General features: G+C 43.5%; 1 pseudogene across 1 annotated transcript; it reads left to right on the top strand.

The window, feature by feature from the left end:
- Nucleotides 1–402: 402 nt before the first annotated feature.
- On the top strand, nucleotides 403–23,452 carry LOC308306194 (tudor domain-containing protein 1-like; annotated as a pseudogene). Its single transcript, XR_013963383.1, has 13 exons — nucleotides 403–458; nucleotides 3,074–3,212; nucleotides 4,122–4,290; nucleotides 4,974–5,051; nucleotides 6,325–6,561; nucleotides 6,886–7,563; nucleotides 8,880–8,987; nucleotides 9,795–9,961; nucleotides 10,720–10,923; nucleotides 12,143–12,313; nucleotides 12,831–12,956; nucleotides 22,456–22,575; nucleotides 22,822–23,452. The product of XR_013963383.1 is annotated as a tudor domain-containing protein 1-like (transcript).
- Nucleotides 23,453–24,171: the final 719 nt, after the last annotated feature.

The raw sequence follows: 24,171 nt of genomic DNA, 5'->3' as shown, positions 1-24,171 counted from the left end.
GTGTTTTCATTGATGTCTTTATGAGCTGCTGTAACGCTTGAATTTCCCCTCAGGGATCAATAAAGTACCTACTGTCGCGGAACCTGGTTCGCTAGTCAGGACTGCAGGAGACCCACTGGGCAGGTATTTTCTGAAAAATTGTTACCGTAAGGCAAAAACCCCATATGAGAGGCCCGTGGCGTTCGTGAAGCCAAAATTACATTCTCAAATGTCCCTGTTGAACCAAACCCAGGCAGGCACAGATCCGCTGAATCAAACTGAGGCTTTACAGGACCCAGGAGAGGGCCCATCGACGGTTGGGCAAGATGGAAGGCAAATTCCCATAGGAGGGTCACCAGTAGATTGACAGTGACAGTGATAGGGACAGTGATAGCGAGGGGCATACTGGCGCAGGGGTATACGATGCAGTATTCGATGCAGGTGCAAATTATGACGGTCAACAGCAAGGACTCTGAACGGTGATGAGGAGGAGTTGGAGGGAGAACGGATTAGGAGAAGTGGGGGCTAATCTGAGCTGATGTGTTGTTTTGCTACTATTCTATTGCACTAATTTCTAGACTTTATATATATATATATGTTAAGTTATTCTAGTCTTTATATTTGTTCTTTCTAAATCTTTAAGGTCAGGATTTTATATATATATATATATATATATATATATATATATATATATATATATATATATATATATATATAAAAAAAAATATGTTTTACTTTTCAGTTGATGTAACCATGTTCACTGAAGAAGTCAAAGGGTCACAAATGTTGTTTGTTACTGTAAAAGCAGTTATGTAACATTGTGTCAGAACAGGGAAGTGGCGCAACAGGGCGCTGCCGACAGGGAAGAAACTGCGCAAGACTGTATGTGCCAAATGGAAAGTCACAGCATGAATAACAGCTGATATACTGTACATGTAATGTAATTTGTAATCTGTAATAGATACTCCGGAAATAATGTAAGCAAATTTGGTGGAGGAGCTATGTATGATTGGTTCATATGGAGGAAGAGAGAAACTTTGGGGGCAGGCCCTCTGCCCTTTAAAAGATGCAGGACAAGGAGGATTTTTGGGGCTCTCAGCGCATAGAATCTGAATACCTGAGGTTATCATTGGTTACGGCATATATTGACCTAGCCAGGAGAATCAATTTGATCTCCTTTTAAATAGAGACAATATAGCACTTATACTAAAATAGATGATTCTTAGAACCTAAAATTAGCCAAAGATTCTATGCCAGATAGTGGATGACCTTGGTTAACAGGCCTTGGCATTCACTGATGGGTTATTTTTATAGAAGAGGAGGTAAGCCTGTGCAACTTATTTTTCTCTCTCTCCCAAATGAACAGGTGCAGAGTAAGTTCTTTTGATTTTAATTGTTAGGTATTGATATCATGTACTTCTAGAATTAAGTGAGCATTTGTTGTTGATTCACGCAATCCAGTACAGGATTGCGATACGCTATCAGAAGTCACTATCTGAAAACTTTTATTTGGAACTTTTTGATTATTCCTTATTGGAGGTACTGATGTTAATTATTTAATTAGGCTTTGCATCATTTCTATACTTTCTACCTGATTATTATATTTTTATCCTATTTGCATAAAGCTGTCTTGCAATTATTTTAATAAATTTACAATTTCCTGTATTTAAAGAGAAGCTTCATAGAATTATTTCAGGTCACTATTGAGTGTTTTTAACCTCAATTAATTGGGTTTTTAACTTCTTCACAAGAGTAAAACATAGGTTAATGCGTCATTAGGTTTTAGTGGTTATTTCTGACCAGGATTATAATTTTATAATCTACACAAGAGCTCCCTAGGTCTAATCAAGACCTTGAACACCAAAACCAGCGTTACTCCAACAGGCACGCGTTAAGCGGGATAGCTGACGTTAATTGAAGTGACCATGGGTGTTGATTATTAAAGGGGTTGTTCATATCTATACTATAATTTTGCGAATGTCTGAGTGAGTGAGTGAGTGTCTGTCTGTCTGTCTGTCTGTCTGTCTGTCTGAAACAGCGTTTCTCCTCAGTGGCTGGAGCAATTGATCTGAAATCGCATCACCATTAGCATATGAACACACCTGACATAACTGTGAAGCCCGTTTGTCACTTTCACAAATCATATGCTGTATATTAGCATGTTTATGGTGTATCTACTATCTATTCTGCATCTAGCATGAGGCACATCTATTCTGCATCTAGCATGAGGCAAAATGTTTAACCAGCTCTGTGTGTGTGTGTGTGTGTGTGTGTGTGTGTGTGTGTGTGTGTGTGTGTGTGTGTGTGTGTGTGTGTGTGTGTGTGTGTGTGTGTGTGTGTGTGTGTGTGTGTGTGTGTGTGTGTGTGTGTGTGTGTGTGTGTGTGTGTGTGTGGGCGGGCGGGCGGGCGGGCGGGCTGGGGGGGGACAGTATCTCTGTAGCCATTAAACGAAACGGGTTTCTTACATTGATGCTCCTACATCATGCAAGCACCAGTTAAAGTTACTTTCCATCCCTCATATACTGTGTGCACCCCCATAACCCACACACTGCACATCATTTTGGAGCTCATATCTTTGAACGGGTAAGGGCTAGTTCAATGCTAATGGTTGAAACGGGAGACACTTCAAGATTTTGAGTCAGTGAGCGAGCTGGAGCGAATATCCTGCACCATAGGCTTAAGTACATTTCCAGGATTGAACAGGGGTTCAATTAAGACACCTGGGAATTTGACCTGTTATACAGAGAGCCTATTGGGACCGCTGTACAGCGGTAGAATTTAACCCCACGCGACGACACTACCTACCTACCCACCTACCTATATAAAAAGAGAATTCATCCATTCATCCTGGCCTCCTGTCACACTGTGTGTGTGTGTGTGTGTGTGTGTGTGTGTGTGTGTGTGTGTGTGTGTGTGTGTGTGTGTGTGTGTGTGTGTGTGTGTGTGTGTGTGTGTGTGTGTGTGTGTGTGTGTGTGTGTGTGTGTGTGTGTGTGTGTGTGTGTGTGTGTGTGTGTGTGTGTGTGTGTGTGTGTGTCATCCATTCATCCTGGCCTCCTGTCACACACTGTGTGTGTGTGTGTGGAATTGGTACAGAGGCCTTGTCCTGTCTGTGTCAGTGGACCAGAAGACAGCCAGTGTCCTCTACGTTGACTTTGGTAATGAGGAGGACGTTCCTATAGATGGCAACATGATCAAACCACTTCCTGTCAACCTGCAGGCGCTGCCTCCATGTGTGAGTACAACCATTAGTTTGACCAATGTATAATCTTTTGTCTTGTAAATTCATTATGTAATTTTATTTATTTCCATTTCTACTAAGCAGCAAGCTACAGTATATACAGTATGCTTCGATGATTTTGAATGATATTAGTATACGTCTGCACTACTGTAAAGATGAAACGTGATAATTCTCAGAGCTTCAGTGCTCCAGACTGAATGACGGAAGCATTTGAAATTTGTGAGAGGCAACAGTCTGGCTTGCGAGACCACTTTTCAATTAGACGCATTAATCGAAAAAGCAATCTATAGAATAATGACTTTGAAGAGAGTAAATAGTTGCAACCAGGGCAGGAATTTCATGGAGGCCATGAAGGCCATGGCTGCCGTTGCCCCTCAGTTAGGCCTTGTGCCCCTCAAAGAAATGGCTTGACCTGAGGCCACAGTGGCCTTAATGCCCAAGCTGTCTGTACCACTTTCTCCTCTGTCTCTTTCTTGTCAATGGGTGTCTCTTTCTTGTCATGTAACACCAGTGTTGTTAACTTAACTCCCCAGAGTCCCCATCTTTAAACCAATGTGTGACTTTGACTGGTGCAGGGATCAGATAAATGTAAATGCCATCATTGATCTATTTCACTGCAGATTAGGTTAACCCTTATATTCAACAAATTCTTTCAATGGACTAAAATCGTGTTTTATTTGATGGCCTTCCTACCCTGGCATTTGGCCTTTGTGCCCTCAAAAATGGACAAGTGGCCAAGTGGCCTTGCCCCTAAAATGATGAAATTCCAGGCCTGGTTGAAACGCAAGTACCAATGTATCTAATTCCAGATTGCTGGGGTTGGGTTCTGCTCCTAGAGGGCTGTTTGTCTGGTGTGGTACAATATCAGTGTATCCAACTCCTGGTTGCTTGGTTTGGTTTCAGGTTCTGGAGTGCTGTCTTTCTGGTGTGGTACCAGTGGCTGGCAGCTGGACCAGAGAGTGTTGCATGGTGGTGAAGCAGGTGATGAGTGGGAAGTGTCTCCCCGTCAGCGTGATGGACACATCAGAGAATGGACACGTCTTCACCGTGGACATCCTGCTGTCAGCCTTTGGTCAGCTCCGTTTAATACAACATTACCAACAAACCACATCACAGTAGTGTCTGCAGTCAACTTAAATTACTGTCTAAAACATTATTAAGTCAAGGACCCCCATAGCTCTGAGGGATTGAGGTTGAACAATTGGAACCAAATGGAAGTTGGAATTATAGACCTGTAAGCATCAATTTAGAACTCCTGAGGGTCCCTAGACCCCACTTTGAGCACATAATGGACACAAACATGGTAGTGTTTCTTTTCAAACAAGAATCTTAATCTTAATCGAAATAATTGTTATGAAGCTACAGAGTCAGGGCTAATAAATGTATCACTTTTTGAGATGAAACAATAATAGATTTGAGAGTTATGAATCGGTAACATTTATGATTTAGAACATTTACAGTAATAATCTTTAATGTTGTTGTTGCAAGGAATACATTTGGAATATAATATACTTTCTCTTACATAGCCAGCTGGCCACAATGTAATAATTGTTTTGAATCAAGCTACGAGAGTTAACTTTTTCATTACATAAAGGTACCACTAAGCATTCCCATTAAACACTTCATCAGTTGTATTTTATGATGTATTTCTATGATAATAATTCTCAAGTTTCATCCACATTCACATGTTTACACACGACAGTAATTTACTGTTCATCTACGAAAATACATGAATCTTCCCTTCTATCCTTGTAGGTAAACATCTGAGCACGTTCCTGTTGGACCAGGGTTATGCAGCGAAGGAGACTAAAAAACCCTCTGAACAGGACATCAGTGAGTTGACTTGCACGCACGCACGCGCAAGTGCAACATAATATCTTTCAAATCTTCGACTAGAAGTGTAAAATGAACCTACTGTAATAGTACACCGTATTTTTGGTCCCAAACATCATATCACTATAACGGCTGGCTGGATTACCAGGGAATATGTTGTGCACCGTCATGCTCCCCTGGCGATGGCTTCTACTGATTGTGCCGACCAAAATGGCCTTTGCTCTAGCTGGCAAATCACTTTGTTTGGTTTGATATAGCTAGCAGGCCCTTTTAAAAAAATTGGTTTAGATGCTGGTGGCATCTGACATTATGTGAAAACTGGATGATGATGATGTATACAGGTGAGAGTGGCTCCAGTGAGACTGGAAACATTGGTATGAAGTTGAGCTTTGAGACTGTAGAGGAATGGATTCTTTCTTTTGTCTTCAGACAAGTTGGTGAGCGCTTCGCTCAGGCGCGCGGGAACTAATAAATCCCAGGGTGGGCTGGGCTGAGCATTGAGACGTGTCCGAAAAATTTGCGTTTTTTGGGCGGATTTGGGTGATTTCTATAGCGGTTTTGGGGGACTTTTATCAAGGTTTCGGTCGGTGATTTCCCCCAACGCAATGGTATAGCAAGGAGCCACAGACAGACAGGCAACACACACACACACACTACAATGCCCTGCTCTGTTTCACCAACAGTGTGTTTCAAAAATATAAAACTCCCAGCCATGCAGAATAATAAACGACAGCGCAAAGCCCACATCAGAAAAGGGTTAGGGTCTTTGCACGGCGGCAGTCAGACCAGACAGTTTTGCAAATAAGGGGGAGAGAAAGAGAGAGAGAGAGAGAGAGAGCGCACATTATAAAGTCAATCTTCTTACCTTGTTAAAACCTCACTTTATCCTTGATAGCGAATGAACTGTCCATGATGTCATGCAATAATCCCTTGGTATTAAAGTGATGTGTTGCAAATTAATGAAGCAAAACACACAGTCCACCATAAAGTAATCATGTTTCTGTGTTTACTTTTGCACCACCGCGCGTGTTGTGATAGAAGCCTAGACTGCTTCCGGGTAGGTTTCCCTAGCAACCTAAGCACAGCGGTGGGGGCCAGGGTTGGGCAAGGGTGTAGGGAGCGCTTGGTTGTATCCTCTTGGACCGCGCGGAGGTGCCGAAAGTCGGGGGGACGAAGATTTACTATTCTATAACTCGGTAACGGCGCTGAGTCTGCTCATGCGACTGGACTGGAGGGGGCTCAGGGGGGGCTGACCAGCTATTTTTTCCCCCAGGACTGCGACCAGTGGGAGAGGGCTGGTCTGATGACTGCATCCAGGCCCTGCGGCAGGCAGTGTCCAACCGCATGGTGCGCGTGGAGATCCTGGGGAAGCGCGACGGCACCGCCCTGGTGGCCATGATGGACGAGAGCAGCGACCCTCAGGCAGACGTAGCCGAGCTGTTGCTGACCCTCCGCCTCGTCTCTCCTCTTGGCACCGACCAGCAGCTGGATGCTCACAGCCACGCCTACGGTAACTACATGCTCTGCGCGCTCTCTAAACATTCTCTCTAAACTCTGTCTAATCCTTCCATCACACAATTCAAAATGCGCCTCCATTTTTTCGGATTTGTTGATTTGCATTTGATTTTGCATTGTTCTGCGGGGCGGTGCAGGCGGGTTAGGTTCCGTGCAAGCTGTGGGCGGTGCGGGTTATGAAAAAAAACCTGACCCACGCATCGCTACCACCTAGATATATTCTCCGAGGAGAGAACGCGGCCCTAGAGCCCACTGCGCTACTGACTGTACATGTAACCCTCCCTGGGAGCTTTGTGTTAAATCTCACTTCTGTCTGTAGATGCACAAACCGGTGTTGAAGCACAGCATGCAGCTGCGCCCATTGAAGCACACTCTGGAACTACGCCCGTTGAAGGACCCTGTGCAGCTACACCTGCTGAAGCATGCATGGCAGTTACTCCCGTTGGCGCACACGCCACAGCTACACCTGCTGAAGCACGCACAGCAGCTACACCGGCTGAAGCCCGCACAGCATCTACACCTGCTGAAGCTCGCACAGCACTTACACCCGTTGGAGCACACGCCACAGCTACGCCCATTGGAGCACACGCCGCAGCTGCACCTGTTGAAGCACGCACGGCAGCTGCACCCGTTGAAGCACGCATGGCAGCTGCACCTGTTGAAGCACGCATGGCAGCTGCACCCACTGAAGCACGCGTCGCAGCTGCACCCGTTGAAGTGCGCGTCGCAGCTGCACCCGTTGAAGCACGCATGGCAGCTGCACCTGTTGAAGCACGCATGGCAGCTGCACCCCCTGAAGCACACGTCGCAGCTGCACCCGTTGAAGTGCGAGTCGCAGCTACACCTGTTGAATCGCCCTGCACGGCTGCCGTCACGGAGGCTCCACCCCTGCTGTGGTATTGCGCAGAGCTTCCCAGTGACGGCCAGGCGGTGGCAGTAGTGAGCAGCGTGGTGGAGAACCCTGGAGAGTTTTACTGTTACCTGTACAATCCTGAAGGTAATTTTGCTCTGCACAGTTTAACCAAGTTAGTTTTCTGAAAAGCTATTTATTCAAACTCTAGTTGTTAAAAGCTCACGAGTCCCAAAGGGGAAACGCCCTATCATCTACCAGGGGTCGGCTAAATGAAACAACTTGCAACTAGTCACCAATATGCTCGTTAATCGAACACAAAGGTACAAATAATTGCTGTGTGTGTATTGCTACAGTGTCGGGACTTAAAGGACAACTCCAGACTAAATAACATCTAGTCACATTTTTAGTCCTATTAGACTAGTCTTATTAGACAGACATGCCCCTGTCGTCCAGTTTCCCCAGCAGAACCCAGCCTATTGCTTTTACACAATTTGTTGTACAGTCAGAAGTTTATTTATTATTATTAGTTGACATTAAACACACATCCATGCCATCATTGTCCCACACGAGTGCTGTGATTGGCCGAGTGCTGTGATTGGCCAGTACAGTGGCTTTGATTGGCAGTTGTGCCCAATGCTAACCCCAAAACATGATTTATGAGACGTGTGGCAGCTCATACTGGACAACCAAGGCATGCATGTGTTTGTAATGACAACTAGTAACACATTCCTGAACTAAAATCACTTTTGACCACAACAAAATGTAAAATTATTGCTCTACTCTATGATATGAGGGCTGCTGGGCAGCAGGGCATTTCTGTCTAACAGACCCCATGGACAGTCATTTGGGGAAATTAGCCTAGATGTTATTTAGTGCGATGTTGTCCTTTAAGTTAAAGGATAAGGACCCATTAACAAAAACTGGCAGGAATTACAGCAAAACCTAACCAATAACTAAACAAATGTTGCTGCCATAGGGCCGTCACACCTCCAATACAACCCTTGATGCCAAGCAGGGAGGCATTGGGTCCCATTGTTATAGTCTTATAGCGGGTTTTACCTCCACAACAAATCTCACCAAAAATATCCCATCGACAAGATCACAATCTTTTCCACAATGTTACAACAATACATAAACAGTCAAAACAAAAAACACTGAAAGGCACCCTAACAGAGCTGTGTGTGTGTGTGTGTGTGTGTGTGTGTGTGTGTGTGTGTGTGTGTGTGTGTGTGTGTGTGTGTGTGTGTGTGTGTGTGTGTGTGTGTGTGTGTGTGTGTGTGTGTGTGTGTGTGTGTGTGTGTGTGTGTGTGTGTGTGTGTGCGTGCGTGCGTGCGTGCGTGCGTGCGTGCGTGCGTGCGTGCGTGCGTGCGTGCGTGCGTGCGTGCGTGCGTGCGTGCGTGCGTGCGTGCGTGCGTGCGTGCGTGCGTGCGTGCGTGCGTGCGCGCGCGCGCGTGCGTCAGACCTCCAGAAGCTGATGAACCTGAGGACTGAGTTGCATCAGCACTGTGAGGCAGAGAGCGCCACCTTCAGGCCCAGAGTGGGAGAGCCGTGCTGCGCCATGTTCTCTGGTGAGACCAAGGAATTGACCAACACAAGTTAACATGGGACACCATGTTCTTGAGTTCCCTCATTCAGTAAACTGTCAGTGCTATAATTAATTTTTTTTAACTCATTGACTGCCTCGACCCTGAGATTCCCAAGAAATACCTGTTGGTCCATTTCCAGAGAATTACAAAAATAGATAAATAAATAAATAATATCCAAAATCGGAAACCAATTCTCCATTGACTCCCTTGTTAAACTGTGCAAGAAAAGGCCAATTTTCAGCACCGCGTTGTGATGCATTTCCTTGCTAACCAATAGCAGCTTGTAGCACCGTTCACCACGTTATCATGCAGTGTTTACTGATTTGCCTCGGACAGAGACTAGCACACAGATCGTGCATGATGGAGATGCCGCGACCACGTTAAAAGGTAAGAAAATCCTATCAAGATAAGCGTGGCAGGGAACCCTGAAAGTCGACTTTTTATCGTGGCAGTAAATGAGTTCCTTTGTATGACTTTGCCCTTCAGGGGTGGTTCTGGATATACTGTACTGGAAACATAAAGAAAAAACATCCCAGAACCTTGCAGCTTCTGGAAAGTTGAGTTACCCTCTGTAGTCGAGAAGAGACATAATATTCAAAGGTGTGTGTGTGTGTGTGTGTGTGTGTGTATAGTCGGTCAGATAGTGTGTGTGTGTGTGTGTGTGTGTGTGTGTGTGTGTGTGTGTGTGTGTGTGTGTGTGTGTGTGTGTGTGTGTGTGTGTGTGTGTGTGTGTGTGTGTGTGTGTGTGTGTGTGTGTGTGTGTGTGTGTGTGTGTGTGTGTGTGTGTAGGTGATGGTGCATGGTATCGGGCCATGGTCCTCGGGTGTTTGAGGACAAGGTGGAGGTGTTCTTTGTGGACTACGGGAACAGCAGTCTGGTGGAAAACATCTACCTACGAACCATCACACCTCAACTCCTCACACTGCCCTTCCAGGCTATCCGCTGTGCCCTTGCAGGTATTCTGTGTGTGTGTGTCCTGTCAACAAGCATTTCTCAAAATCTGGATGAAAAAGCAAAGGACATGGGGGAGAGTTCAGTGCGTTCTGCATTCTGTAATCCTAAATCCCCAGAGTGATGTCGCATCAGATTCCCTTGTCAGATTAACTTTTTTTAGGCCATCATATTTTCAAAGATAGTTAGGTTTTTCAGGTATAGGTATATCGTCTATTTTTGCGTGTGGTTTAGGAATTACTGTATGGCCAGGTAAAGAACCCCGGTGTGTGTTGGGTCATTCACGAATAGTGATTTTTAGTATTCGAATTATTCAACCTCAAAGTATTCGAATATTCGACAGGACTGGCCAAACTGTCAAATATTAAGTAAGCAAGAGGCGAACATTGTGAAAATAGCAGATCTGCATGCTCACAACGCCTCGCGTTGCGAGGCGAACCGAGTGCAGAACCGAGTCACATTAAATGTAATACCTACAATTCCAAGTGGGGGTCCCCAGTTCAAATATGTTTATTTTGGGGGTCACAGCCTAAAAAGGTTTGAGAACCCCTGGTATAGAGCATTAACAAATTCATCCACCAGGGGCATTGACAACTCATTCTTATGACTTCCTATCTAGCCAAGTTTTATAAACTATAGATTTTTTAAAGAGAAAGAATAAAAATAAGCGAATATTTAACTTCGGTGAACAACGTCGAATAGTGACTTTGATATTCGAATATTTGGTGAATGCCCTAGTGTGTCTGTGTGTTTCAACGTCTAGGCGTACAGCCAGTGGGCCCCGAGTGGAGCAGTGAGGCCATCTTAAGGTTCCAGTCTCTGATGATGGTGGAGGATCTGAAGGCACGTGTGGTGTCCATGTCAGAGTGTGGCTACGAGGTGGAGCTGGAGACCGCTGGGCACAGCGTGGCCGCTGCCCTGATCCTGGATCAGCTGGCCAAAGTTCCCCCTGCCGCCGCTCCGCAAGGTGAGGGTCACCACACACACACACACACACACACACACACACACCATGCATTGTTTGGTCATAGAACGGGTACACATTATTGTGTATCATTATTTTATGCTTTAACTATTGAAAAATAGCAGATATACAAGCTTGTAGATCAGCTATTTTTGAAAAATCGTGAAAATTATAATTTTGACCCGATTCTATAAGTGTCTTTTGAAAAACCTATGTTTCTATGTCAGCAATCTGGACAGCCATCGTCAAAGAAAAGGTCCTTTTCAATTCAACTGGAGCTCAGTTAGTCTGTTCTTGAGAGACTGCTATATCAGTGGTGCTCAAACCTTTTCATTTGAAGGACCCCCAAAATGATATGTATTTGGCCACGGATCCCCATCTCAAAATATTTAGTTTCAGGGACCACCCGGAAGCAAAATTTTAGTTACAAACGTTCGTTTTGAAAATACATATAGTCAAAGATTTGCACACATTTTCACGACTTTTTCAAAAATAGCAGATCTATAAGCTTGAAGCGCGGTACTCGGTGCCACGCTGTGAGCTTGTATATCTGCTATTTTTCACTGGTTAAAGCATTCAATAATTCTAGGCCTAATTGACTACAAAGTTCATTCAGTAAACAAAAACAGATCTACAAGGAAACCATGGGTCGCACTGCACTGTTTGTATATCTGATGTTGTTGGCAAGTGACACTGACACCACCATACGATGGAGAATAACTCCAGCCTTACTGAGACAGTTCTTAAAGAGACAACCTCGTTATTCACCTGAAACTCCACTAAACGCTTAGTGGAAGCTGGGTGGAACTCCATATTTAGGCAAAGCTTATGTACACTGATCGGATCAGACATATTCTGATCTGATCTCATAGCCTGGATAGTATAGAGTTTATAAATAAATACACAAAAATAACATGGTTGTTGTTGACGGATTTGAGGATTATCCAAGGATTGAGTTTCTTGGCTTGCTGGCAGCAAATGTTGATGCTGATCGTGTAGTGGTTCGCGTGATTAGCCACAGACAGGCGGAGGGACAAATTATATAATCTCTCCTCCTACCGTTGGCCTGTCGTAGATAATAATCTGACGGAGCTCAGCTAAAACGAAAGAATTATTATTATTCCTACATATTGGCCAACGCAAGCAGATTTAAAGACGTATAAGAACTTTGTACATTCGATAGACTCGGATGACTGTCTATGCTGTCTGTGTTTGTTGTCAGAGAGTTGTGGAAGCAGCGTAACTGTTGCTCCGGAGATGGACGTGAGCAGAGAGACCAATCAGAGCCTGGTCCCGCCCATTACCCAGGATGTGGCCCCGCCCATTACCCAGGATGTGGCCCCGCCCATTACCCAGGATGTAGCCCCGCCCCCTGACTCGACATCACCACCAGGTCAGTCATGGCTTCCTGACTTCTCAGGTCAGTAGGACTGACATTTTACATGACGATTTATCGCCACTCAAATACTTGCGATTAATTGTGTTTTTGTCGTTGTGACAATCACATTTCTGTTTGGCTTGAAGGCTTTGAAGTTGCACATGGCAGATAGGACACATAAACCTAAATATACAAAAAGAATTACTTACATATTACTTGACAACTTTATACTTAAAAAAGAAAGTTGATATAATGTAAATAGCAGATGTAAAAGCTCACAACACGTCGCGATGCGAGGTTGTAGATCTGCTATTTACACTACTTTTTGAAATGTATGAAACTATATGAACATTTTTTCAACATGGAAAACGATTATGACGATAATGCAAAGTAATTGCGATTACCTCAAATAATTGCGATTAGACGATTATGTATCTTAGTCAGTAGTTATAAATGTGAGTGTGGTTTACGGTAGGAATCTGTGAGCCGTACTGTAAGTAGCCTATGTATGATGGTGCTCTGTGTTGTGTAGCTCCTCCGGCTGGCTGTTTCCCAGTGGACTGGAAGGCAGGGGAGCTGCCTCTCAACGAGGTCTTCCAGCCTCGCGTGGCTGCTATCATCAGCCCCTCCTTATTCTACCAGCACGCCCCCAGCCAGAGTGAGAGAACACACACACACACACACACGCACGCACGCACGCACGCACGCACGCACGCACGCACGCGCGCGCGCGCGCGCACACACACACACACACACACACACGTTTAATCATTTATGTATACAATACAAGGACACACATATTACACGGTGCTGTAAATAATGTACAGTCAGCTAATCTTGGACAGATATCCATTACCCCAAGTAGCAACGCCAAGCTACCAATAATAGAATAGAGGACATAATCTTGCAAGATGTTTAGCTGCTGAAGACACACACACACACACACACACACACACACACACACACACACACACACACACACACAGCCCAAAATAGCCGATCTACAAGCTCACAACACATAGCAACACGGTGTAGCGAACATATGAATACTGAATATGGATACAGTATTAATAGATCGTAATATTAAAAATAATATTTCATAAAACAAATCATGAAACATAATTTTTCTATCACGCTATTGTGAGTTCTCGCTATTGTGAGAACTCACTCGTACTCACTCGCTATTGTGAGTTCTAAGCGTGAGTTCTTGGCAGAGTTGCAATAAATGTTCATTACTGTGCATACATACTGTAAAATATGAATATTTACGAAAAATGACAAATTACCTTATCAATAGTGCTCATTTATTAAAAAGGAAAAATGCATATAATAATTCATAGAAACAACCATAAATGGAGTAAAGGATAAAAGGTCAAAATTAGGTTAAAAACCCAAAAGCATGTGCGTTAAAGTATGCAGTGAAAAAGACAGATCTACAAACAGAAATGATGGTCAGATGGGTACATCCTAATAAAAGGGAATAAAAGAAATAAAGTCAAACAACATCAATAAAACATATCTCCCCTACACTGCACTACACACTGTAATGGTTGCCACTTGACACGAGAAACTGCTTGCCTGCAAACATCTGATTTCGGCGCGTCCGTTAGCGTGTTGTAGATGAAGAGTGTGGCTGCTAGCCTAGCAGCCTAGCAGGATGAGGAGAGGAGAAAAGGAGGAGGATTAGAGCTGGATGGTGACCATGTGGTGTTGCGTCGTGTAGCTGCTAGCATGGTAGCAAGGCGTCGGCCCATGCGGCTTCCATGTGCTGAGTGGCGGTGGCCATCTTGGAGTTGGTGGAGCAGGGCGTCGACGTGCTTCCCTCAGGGCAGGAGAAGAGAGGCTGGAAGTCGAGGCGTGCTGCTGGAGTAGAGCTGGAGGTATCTTTGGTGGTTATCACCCAAGTCTGGTGTCTTTGCCGTCAATGGAGTGAGAGAGCGCTGGCTCCAATCCCACTAGTCGAGAGAGTCTGTCAGAGAGGCAGGGTAACTTGCCCGGCCGCTGGTGAGAGTCTGGCAGGGGACGTGTGTCGACCCTGTGTAGATGAGGCCACAGAGGACAATGCGTGTCCCACTCTGTGATCTCTTTGCAGGAGAGACAGCGAGAGGATGTGAGTCCAACTCTCGAGTCCCTGCTGGTTGAGCGCGAAGCTGAGCTCACAGACAGAGGACCTGAGTCGACTCTGCTATGAGTTTGGTAGGAGTCCTGGAAGAACTGAGCAGAGAGAAGGTGCAGGAGACCGAAGTCTGATCCTGCCTCCCTGCTTGTCTGAACTCAAGTCAATGGGGAACTGCCTGGTCCTGAAAGGTTCAGGCTTTTTAATGGGAGGCGGACCCTTTTAGTCTGTAGGACCGCAATGGGAGGAGGCAGAAGTGTCTGTGTTCTTTGAACAAAAATGAAAACTAAATTCTATGATAGAGTTCTAAGGAACATTCATTTCCTACATCTGACCAGAAATTTGTAATCATCATTAATATGCACTTGTACAGATACCAAACATCATTGCTTCAAATTGTGTAGAGAGTACATGATGATACAAGTCAAATAAAGAAAGAAAAACATATTTGTACACGTTAAATTCAAAGTATAGTTGATGTACATCATATGGCAATACCACCATATATTTGAATGTTATAAATGTCATTTCATTGAGAAGTTATCATCACATTCCATGTTTTTCCATTGGTTGTCTTCAGTCAGTGAGAGACTGAATAGTGCATGGCAGAGGAAACCCATGTTGGCATGATTTCTTATCTCTAGGTAAACATTCCAAGGGGCAATAAAAGTCTCCCCTTCCACTGAAAAGTATGGGGGTTGGTTTAGCCAAGGAGTTCCTTGTTCCTCTAAAAGGAAAAGAGAGTCTCTCCCTTGTGTTCAGGTCATAACACAAAAGGTGTACATTATGATTTATTAATATATAAATCATACTTCTGTTGTCCGTGACTGATCCAGGATCATCATTACAAGTCCCCCCTGTGTCATCAAGGTCAGACGAAACGGAATGTTGAAGTCACAGAGTTTTGATGACACAAAAGATGAGAGCAGGATTTAGGACACAGAAGTCGTAGCAGTTATATACACATGTCAAATGGCAACTCTTATTATTTTTTTACTAATCTGATCTAGTGACAATGGATACGACTGATCGAAAGACAGTATTTTTATCATGAATTGACAGTTCTCGGAGAGGGCATTAGGACAGTCATAAACACATTGCATGAAAACCATAAATCAGAACAAAAAGTAAAAACTCCTAAACATGCATTACAAGAATACACAGTTCACAAGCCGGCTTCTGGGTCACCTAATGAAGTGGACCTAATAGTTCACACAAGTCGAAAGTTGATTAAGCATATGGTGTACACTTGAAAACATCCATTAGGACAATATCAATTAAGATTTTAAATAATTTACAAACTATCTAAATATATGTGAGGAGGTGTAACTTTGTGACTTTTAGATTTGAGAGCTAGTAAGTTTTCCAACGAGTACTCTCACAGGTCTCTGCTTTTGTGTACCAGATTGACATGAAAAGCGTCATTTCTTAACACAAAGATATTCCATCCGTTTTTCTTTTCTACCACGGCTTGCTGGGATATATACATACAGTATACCTTTTGGCTTGGTTACACAAGAGCAGAGAAACAAAAACGCTATTTCTCTCAAAGAATAGTTTGGCTGGTTGTACGCTAGACTAAATCCTGATTTACCTTGAAGATAAGGAAATGGATTATGTGTTAGCCTGGATAATAATTACTTACTTCCTGTTTAAAGACAACCAATTATAAATCATTCTTTGTAAGAAGTACAGTTTGAGGTACGTATAAGAAATAAGCAGGCACCCCCCCCCTAGGCAACTGTGTCGCATGAGTGGGGAGACAACAATTCTATATACGGTAGCTGAGTTGGATAAACAATACTACAAGTCTGAATTAGTCCAGTTCCTGTTGACTGAACAACGACCATACAATATACTGTCAGTGTAAATCACCTTCATTAGGGCAAAGAGGAGAAAACACACTTAAAGTTGGGTGGAGTTACAGTGTAACTTGGTAGTAACATGCTGTTAGTCCACCTAGGATTAGTAAAATGTTCAAGCACACAAACAGAAAATGTTCATTGTCATATAATGACATTGGAGGTTAGTTAGGGGAGACACAAAAGTACTTGTTAAGCATCTGGGGAGAGGCCCATGACTTTTGTGTAACCTGATCTACCATTTATGAACACATTTGGCTGTTGACTCTTTATTATTTCACTAGATTAATGAGCTGCACAGAGAAATATTTTTGATCAAAAAAGTTTAAAATTTTTGAAAAATACGGTATATGCACTCACCCCCCTCATGTTACACCATGGCACACGAACTACTGTGAAAATGTGTCATGTGAAACATGCATAAGAATTATCGCCGTGTTTGGCTTAACTCTAGGAGGCATAGTACGAGCTAGGAGACATAGTGTCCCTCCAATTCTCACGGGCTGGGCCTGATTTTTGTCTCTCATCATATCTACGGGCTTTTCTTTGGCGCCGAGACTCCAATGGGAGATCCTTTACAAATTCAGGGCTCTTACATGCTCTACTAGAGACACTTCTTGAGGTTGGGTCACATGATGAGTCCTGACTAGATCGACTGTGGTCGTACTGTCTGGGCTGCCATTTATCGATTTGGGTGTAGTCAGGGACACAGAATGCACACTGAGTCTGAGGTTCGTTGCATTCTCTTTTGGAAGCTTCACGCGCCAGATTGCGTAGCTCTGTGGCACACAAACTGTTCAAATCAATACCAATACCTAAGTGTCTTTTAATAGATGGATGTAGATTTTGTAGGAACAACTCCTTGAAATATACATTTTTCTCCATACCAGGAAGGTTTCGATTACCAAAATAGGCAATCCTCAAACGGCTATAAAATCGGTCCACATCCTCACCTCTGTTTTGACAGACGCGCGCGGCAGATGACAGACCTTCTAATGCTCGATAATCTGCAAACTCGTCGATTATTGCTTCACACAGAACAGGCCAGTTAGCTCTAACTTTGTCACTCTGTCGCCTGACAAAACCTGTTACCTCTTGGTTTGCGGTGAGATAAATCAATTTAACCTTGGTATTTGCATCAACGTTGTCGAAATTATTCAAGGCTAAATTGTGGTTTATCTCCTCCAGGTAAATGTGGGCATCTTTAGCGTCGCCAGGCTTAGGATCAAAATAATTGATGCCTTGTACAACTAAGGATAAATCAGTATTACCCAGTGGTTGTGGCGGCAGGTTGCCCTTGCTTTGAAGTAGGGCATCCTGTGGCTGGCCTGGGCCACATGCATTCAATGTGTCATGGCCCTGGTTATGGGCATATGGTTCAAGGGCAGGTTGCTTGACTGCTGGAGGCATGGTCTGAAAAGACGGTAACATGGTGGGCAAGACAATTGAGGCATGTCCATGGACATGGTTATCAGCCTGAGCGGTTTGACCAACTGCAGGAAGCTGATGTTGTGTCACAGGGTAGTGACTGGAGCTAGGTGGCTCTAAGGGGGTTTGCCGTCGTAAAATCGGTGGTGCCTGGCCACCCTGCTGTGACTGTGAGGCTGCAGGGAGATTTCCCTGTGCCTTCTGCAGAATAGAGGGAGAAACACTTAGTGCGTGGCACTGTATTTGTTCCTGGGGTGGCTGGGTAACTCCCATGGCCTGGTAATGATCATAGCAAGGCTGACCTGAGAGTGCTTGCACTCTGATGACGAGGTCGTTGACCTTTTCAACAAAGTCATCCTCGCTGATCCAATTACCATGCTCTAGACATTCAGTTCTCTTTTGCAATTGGCTGATACTATCTTGTGTTATTTGCAATTTCACACTATTAAGTGTGGAGTTTTCTGCAATACACACTTTTAGTTCAACGACTGTGTCTTGTAATTTACAAATTTGCTGTTTGGCCAAAGTTAGCTCAACATTTTCCTGGATTTTTGCTTGCTCTAGTCCTGTATTAATCTTCTGTAGCATTATTACAAAACTATTTGCAACATTCAGCGTGGCTGTCTGTTGTTGTGCTGTCTCCCTGGCTGTATCAAGCATGGCAGCTTGCTCTGTTATGCGGAGTCGCGCAACTTTCAGAACGGCCTTATGTTGCTCTAATTCGGCTCTTAGCTGTTTGTTAGCCTGTAGAACATACGCAGTCTGTTCCATGTCGGTTTGACATTGAGACATTTGTACTGGTGTGACTAGTTGGCATGGAACAGTTGGACTGATACAGTCATCTTGAACTGCCCATAAGGTCATTAACTGACCAAAAATGTCCGGGTAGCCGGATAATTTGGAGGATTTAGTCATCTTGCTCTTTCTGTATAGTCAGAATAAAGAAATTTGTGAGTAAGCAAGATTCTAATTGTGACTCAGCCTGTGTTAAAAGGCAGTCAGTCTTTTTCTCAAAAGTGAGATGGCAAAAATAGTTAAATGTTCTATATATAATGCACCAACCTTTTTAATACTATCTTTATGACTTGGGAAACTAGTTTTGTTTGAAAGCAACACTGTGTCTAGTTTAATTTAGAACTTACGTTGATATTACTTTTTAGGGTCACGCACTTATTTAAAGTCTACAAGTTATATCATCGAAGTATACCCAATATGATATGTACAATTTTTTGTGTGAACGGCCCTGGAATTAAGATAACTTTTAGAATTTAAAATGTGTTTAAAATATTCTTCTCTAATTCAATCGGTTGTAGTTTACTACAAAAATTAATTCAAATTCAAATTTGGGTATAATTTCCAAAGTTGAAGAATTTCACTTAAACCATTTAATTCCTTAAAAGTTACACAATTGCAAATTGAGAGGTTTGCTTTGAGTATGGGCTGTTCCAGCTAAAACAAATTAAAGGTAATTTTAGTTCAATTAAGTTGGCTAGTACTTTAATTAGGTGTGGTTATCGCAACATAGAACACATACATATATTTGACACTGAAATGAATCATCACTATGGGAGGTAAAAGACAAAGACAGGATGTTTACACAGTAAACATATAGCCTACAACAGGTTAGTCTTAGATTAGAAGTGAGTTAGAAACTAAACCCAACCAAAAGTGTATAAATCTTTAAAATAACATTAGCCCTTTGCTATGAAAGTGTCTTACACTGTTACAGCATTGGCCAGTCACTTACAAGAGACTTACAGACTTCTGACTGGTCAGCAGGATCACAGGCTGGTTTACGACCTGTCGGAAAACAAACAGCCCCCCCCCCCTTTTCTGCTGGGGTAGGGTTAGGTGTGTGTGTGTGCGCGTGTGGGTGAATCTAGGGGCTGCCCCCACAGAGAGACTGACATGCACCAACGCACCTACGGCTGTACTCCTCTACACACTTTGTGGAGAGGTGCTTTAAACTATAAATGTAGTTTAGATTACTGCTACGTGTCACTAAAAGTTATAAAAGGAGAACACATCTGTTACTATCCAATTATAAACCTTTTCAGGTCACAGTTTCACTTCTACCTACCAATTTAGTGCAGTATACTTATTGGTAGTTATTGGTTATACTAAAGATTAGTGATTACCTATTTTTTACTCTACAGGGAGTGAACATCTGTATTTCAAACTTCCTCAATTTAGGAGAGGGACATCCAAGGGGTTACAAGGGTATTTGACCTTGTTTCACATGAAGGGAGACCTTCATGGATTTAAATTCGCTCTGTTAGATCGCTAATCCTACCAGGCTAGTGAGGCTACCACACAATTAGGCTCTCGACTCTAGAAGCAAAATGGGCACAAGTTTTAACACCAAACACTCGACTTGAAAACACCAACATGTATTCTGCAGTTTGACCACCAGATGCCGCTAAAGTGCATACTCCAAACATCCCTGAGGGTCAGGTCAGAAAGGGGTGTGGTTAGTCACACGACACTTCCTTTCTGTCCTGCGACACAGGGAAATTAGGCTTTTGGAGGGAAGACCTATTTTAGACCAAAAATCTATTTTTTTTCAAAAATATGAAATTTATGAATTTTCATAAATTCATATTTACAGTATACAGTAATAGAACAAGACTCTGCCCCACGTCGGGTGCCAAATATGTAGCGAACATATGAATACTGAATATGGATACAGTATTAATAGATCGTAATATTAAAAATAATATTTCATAAAACAAATTATGAAACATAATTTTTCTATCACGCTATTGTGAGTTCTCGCTATTGTGAGAACTCACTCGTACTCACTCGCTATTGTGAGTTCTAAGCGTGAGTTCTTGGCAGAGTTGCAATAAATGTTCATTACTGTGCATACATACTGTAAAATATGAATATTTACGAAAAATGACAAATTCCCTTATCAATAATGCTCATTTATTAAAAAGGAAAAAGGCATATAATAATTCATAGAAACAACCATAAATGGAGTAAAGGATAAAAGGTCAAAATTAGGTTAAAAACCCAAAAGCATGTGCGTTAAAGTATGCAGTGAAAAAGACAGATCTACAAGCAGAACAGATGGTCAGATGGGTACATCCTAATAAAAGGGAATAAAAGAAATAAAGTCAAACAACATCAATAAAACATATCTCCCCTACACTGCACTACACACTGTAATGGTTGCCACTTGACACGAGAAACTGCTTGCCTGCAAACATCTGATTTCGGCGCGTCCGTTAGCGTGTTGTAGATGAAGAGTGTGGCTGCTAGCCTAGCAGCCTAGCAGGATGAGGAGAGGAGAAAAGGAGGAGGATTAGAGCTGGATGGTGACCATGTGGTGTTGCGTCGTGTAGCTGCTAGCATGGTAGCAAGGCGTCGGCCCATGCGGCTTCCATGTGCTGAGTGGCGGTGGCCATCTTGGAGTTGGTGGAGCAGGGCGTCGACGTGCTTCCCTCAGGGCAGGAGAAGAGAGGCTGGAAGTCGAGGCGTGCTGCTGGAGTAGAGCTGGAGGTATCTTTGGTGGTTATCACCCAAGTCTGGTGTCTTTGCCGTCAATGGAGTGAGAGAGCGCTGGCTCCAATCCCACTAGTCGAGAGAGTCTGTCAGAGAGGCAGGGTAACTTGCCCGGCCGCTGGTGAGAGTCTGGCAGGGGACGTGTGTCGACCCTGTGTAGATGAGGCCACAGAGGACAATGCGTGTCCCACTCTGTGATCTCTTTGCAGGAGAGACAGCGAGAGGATGTGAGTCCAACTCTCGAGTCCCTGCTGGTTGAGCGCGAAGCTGAGCTCACAGACAGAGGACCTGAGTCGACTCTGCTATGAGTTTGGTAGGAGTCCTGGAAGAACTGAGCAGAGAGAAGGTGCAGGAGACCGAAGTCTGATCCTGCCTCCCTGCTTGTCTGAACTCAAGTCAATGGGGAACTGCCTGGTCCTGAAAGGTTCAGGCTTTTTAATGGGAGGCGGACCCTTTTAGTCTGTAGGACCGCAATGGGAGGAGGCAGAAGTGTCTGTGTTCTTTGAACAAAAATGAAAACTAAATTCTATGATAGAGTTCTAAGGAACATTCATTTCCTACATCTGACCAGAAATTTGTAATCATCATTAATATGCACTTGTACAGATACCAAACATCATTGCTTCAAATTGTGTAGAGAGTACATGATGATACAAGTCAAATAAAGAAAGAAAAACATATTTGTACACGTTAAATTCAAAGTATAGTTGATGTACATCATATGGCAATACCACCATATATTTGAATGTTATAAATGTCATTTCATTGAGAAGTTATCATCACATTCCATGTTTTTCCATTGGTTGTCTTCAGTCAGTGAGAGACTGAATAGTGCATGGCAGAGGAAACCCATGTTGGCATGATTTCTTATCTCTAGGTAAACATTCCAAGGGGCAATAAAAGTCTCCCCTTCCACTGAAAAGTATGGGGGTTGGTTTAGCCAAGGAGTTCCTTGTTCCTCTAAAAGGAAAAGAGAGTCTCTCCCTTGTGTTCAGGTCATAACACAAAAGGTGTACATTATGATTTATTAATATATAAATCATACTTCTGTTGTCCGTGACTGATCCAGGATCATCATTACAACGGCACTTTCTTGTCGATATTGTTGTCGAAGACATTTGCTGTAGATGGGGGGGAAAAAAGTGGTTTAAGTGGTGGTTATTTATATTTTTTGTTTAGTTTGTGTGTTTGTTCATATTACATTTTCTAGTACAAATAAAGTGCATCCTTGTTGTTGTGTGCAGTTGGAATGGAGGAACTTCAACAAGTCATGATGGAGCTGGCTGTGTACGGCAGCGCAAACCAGGGCTTGGGTCAGGGTCAAACTCCAGCTGTCGGGGCTGCTTGCTGTGCACGTTTCACTGGTAGGAAACACAACGTCTACACAGAGGGTTGTTCATGTCATCATTCAGTTGAAAAAACTTTTTTTTTTCTGGTCCATGAAAACACCAAGCACCATCTAACAGCTCATTTAAATCAGTGGTTCTCAACCTGTGGGTCGGGACTCCCAAATTATTTTGGGGGTTATTTATATTTTTTGTTTAGTTTGTGTGTTTGTTCATATTACATTTTCTAGTACAAATAAAGTGCATCCTTGTTGTTGTGTGCAGTTGGAATGGAGGAACTTCAACAAGTCATGATGGAGCTGGCTGTGTACGGCAGCGCCAACCAGGGCTTGGGTCAGGGTCAAACTCCAGCTGTCGGGGCTGCTTGCTGTGCACGTTTCACTGGTAGGAAACACAACGTCTACACAGAGGGTTGTTCATGTCATCATTCAGTTGAAAAAACTTTTTTTTTTCTGGTCCATGAAAACACCAAGCACCATCTAACAGCTCATTTAAATCAGTGGTTCTCAACCTGTGGGTCGGGACTCCCAAATTATTTTGGGGGTCCCCATAATGATTAACTTATTGTGCTACGTTGTTTTCTCACTCAACAGTGAACAAACCAGCATAAAAGTTTATAGAGGGTATCTGCACATTTCTAAAGTGACAATCTAAGGACATTTTTATACCTCTAAAATGACAAATTAAACGTTGGCAAAATTGTCAATTAGTAGAGGCAGAAATGGTGAAAATAGCACATCTACATGCTCACAACGCCTCGTTTTGTGTATTTTGGGGGTTGCAGCCTGAAAAGGTTGAGAACCACTGATCTAAATGACATTTGATGCATGAATACACTGGCTGTGCAGTTCACTGTGCACAGCCTGTGCATACAGGCTGTAACAAGTACAATATAATTGTTTGTTTTTCACTGCAGTCCATTACCTTGTGATACCAGGTTAGCATCGAGCACTGTTCTCTCTCTCCCTCTCTCAAGGGGGGAAGAGGTGGGGGAACTCACCTGCCAGAGTTCAGGCCGGTCATCTTCTGTTGTGTGCTACTACAGTAGTTCTCAAAGTAAATTTTTTTTATTTCCAAAGAATCCCATAACTCTTGAGTTAAGGGTCCATTTGGAACCCTCCTTAGGGAACCCCGAAGGTCCCTCGACCCCACCTTTGCACTTAGAATGACACGCCCACAATAGGGATCTATTATTAATAGATCCCTTCATCAAATCCCTCGATCAAATACATAATTATTATTTGACCGTTTCACCCTCAGGCTCTCTCATGGTTTGGTTGAGGTGGTTAAGGCTTGGCTAAGGATGTGTTGAGGGTGTGCTGTAGGCTCTACTGTAGGTGATGAACTTCTCCTTCCGTTATGGTTTGATGTCAGGTGATGACAGCTGGTACAGAGCCGTGGTCCTGGAGACGGCAGACGCTACTGTCTGCCGTCTCCAGGACCACGGCTCTGTACCAGCTGTCATACAGGTGGTCCTGTATGCCGACTATGGCAACACAGAGACCCTTCCCTACTCCAGCATCCTGCCCATACCCCACACCTTCTACAGGTCCCCGTCCAAATCGCCCACTGTGCACTAAGTGGTAAGTGAAACTATTGATCATGTAATTGATT

The sequence above is a fragment of the Nannobrachium achirus genome, assembly GCF_963921795.1.
Source record: "Nannobrachium achirus genome assembly, chromosome: 20".
NCBI lineage: Eukaryota > Metazoa > Chordata > Actinopteri > Myctophiformes > Myctophidae > Nannobrachium > Nannobrachium achirus.
This window is presented reverse-complemented; position numbering and strand designations above follow the sequence as displayed.